We start from the raw sequence: 2,458 nt of genomic DNA on the forward strand, positions 1-2,458 counted from the left end.
AAACAATGACTTCATGAAGTTTTCAGGCAAATGAATTGATCTGAATATATTATCCTGAGTAAGGTAACTCAGTCACAAAAGACCACACACGATATGTACTCACTGATAAGTGGGTATTAGGCAAAGGTCGTGGAATACTCATGATACAACTCATGGACCACATGAACCTCAAGAGTAAGGAAGACCAAAGAGTGGATGCTTCAATCCTACTTAGAACAGGGAACAAAATAATCAAAGGAAATAGAGGGTGGGTGTGGAGAGCCGCAATAAATCATAAGATGGCACTGGCTTCTGCAGTGCCTTATGCCACCTAAACAAAGAACAAGCTATGTGCACATGTGCAGGAGTAAAAGCGCGCCAAAGTCACAAGCCCACCCCCGGGGCGTATGAGATCGTGGGTAAGCAACCAGTCAGGTGTGGACACGCCACTCCAGGGGGTATATAAGCAGCACCTTTCTGAGGCTTCTTTGTCTTCCTCATCAATATGTAATAAAGTTTGGCTGCGGAAGGATCCTTGTGTCCCGTGTGCGTTCCTGCAGGCGAGAACAATAGCTCGGGACAGGTGGGAGGATCTTAGGAGCAAGAGAAGAGGGGGAGGGGGAAAAGAGGGGATGAATCAGGTATGGGAGGAGATGTACAGAGGGTCAGAAAATAGAACAGAGGTATGTAGCAGTGGGGGATGGGCAACTGAGCGTAGCAACCAAAACGTTCCAGATGCCAGGAAAGCAAGAGCCTCCCAGTACTCCACTGGGATGACATTAGCTGAAATATCCCACAAATGGTAGGGAGAACCTTTAGAGACCATATTCAGAGGTTAGTCATGACCTCTGAGGGATGGAGCCACCCACTCATCTCCAAAATTTTAACCTAGAATTGCTCCTTTCTAATGGAAATACAGGGATAAAGAGTGGAACAGAGACTGAAGGAAAGGCCATCCAGAGATTGGCCTACCTGGGGATCCATCCCTCATGCAGACAGAAAGCACTATTGCAGATGCCAAGAAGTGCTTGCTGACAGGAGCCTGATACAGCTGTCTCCTGAGAGGCTCTGCCAGTGCCTGACAAAGACAGAGGTGGATGCTCACTGCCAACCATTGGACTGAGCACAGGGACTGCAATGGAGGAGTTATAGGAAGGACTAAAGTAGCTGAAGGAGCCTTATATGGCATAAGTGGAAGGGAATGTCCTTGGGCCTGTGAAGGCTTGATACCTCGATGTAGAGAAAAGCTAGGGCAGTGAGGTGGTCCTGGGTAGGTGGGAGGGGGAGCACCCTCATAGAAGCAGGGTAATGGGGGATTGGGTAGGGGATTTATAGAGGGGGAATCAGCAAAGTGGGGGTTAGGAGAGAGGGGAACCTTATCTGTTATTGGGTGGGGGAAAAGGAATGAAGCCCTGAGGACCAGCAGAAAGAATAGAAAAAGGCAACCTCAGGATATAGGATGTTGGGAGTATCCCCTAGAATGCACCAGAGACCTGGGAGGTTTATTCCCTTAAATGCACCAGAGACCTGGGATGTGAGAGCCTCTCAGGAATCAAAGGGAGACATCTTAGATGAAATGCCAGACAGTCGGTAGAGAGAACTTATAGAGCCCACCTCCAGCAGGAAGACAGGATATCAACCCACTGTGGGGTGGGGTTGCCATCCCACAGTCACATCTCTGACCCACAATTGTTCCTGTTTAAAAAAATTACAGGGATGGAAATGGAGAGGAGCCTGAGGAAAAGAAGGTCCAGCAACAGGTCCAAAGTGGAATCCAGCTCAAGGGGAGGTCCCAAGGCCTGACACTAGTACTAAGGCTATGGAGGACCCACAAAAAGAGACCTTTCATGACTGCACTTTGAAAGACCTAATAAGCAGCTGAAAGAGTCAGATGCAGATATTTGCACCCAACCAATGGACAGGAGCAGCTGACCCCTGTTGTTGAATTAGGGAAGACTGAAAGAAGCTGAAGAGAAGGGCGATCCTGTAGGAGGACAAGCAGTCTCAATTAATTTGGATTTCTGACATCTCTCAAATACGGGACCACCAAACATACAGCATTCACAAGCTGGTATGACACCCCCAACACACATACAGTAGAGGAATTCCAGGTCTGTGTTCATTCAGAGATGATGCACCTAACCCTCAAGAGACTGGAGGCCCCAGGGGTTTTAGAGGTCATATGGGATGGGGGTGGGGGGTGTGACATCCACATGGAGTCATGGGTATGAGGAAGAGGTATGAGATGTGGAACAGTCAGAGGGTGGATAGAGGGTGGAATAAAATATGGAGTGTAAAATATGAATTTAAAAAATTAAATAAATAAAATTAAAAATCAAAGAATATGCCAGATATACTGATAAACTCTATATACTCTCGTGATCTTGTATCTGTTTAAGCAAATAGCAAAAATTTTAAAATGAAAGAAAAAAAGAAAGTATGAGGCTAAAAATGACTTTTGTGGCATTTAGAATCCTCA

This window comes from Mus caroli, chromosome X (assembly GCF_900094665.2).
Source record: "Mus caroli chromosome X, CAROLI_EIJ_v1.1, whole genome shotgun sequence".
Lineage (NCBI taxonomy): Eukaryota > Metazoa > Chordata > Mammalia > Rodentia > Muridae > Mus > Mus caroli.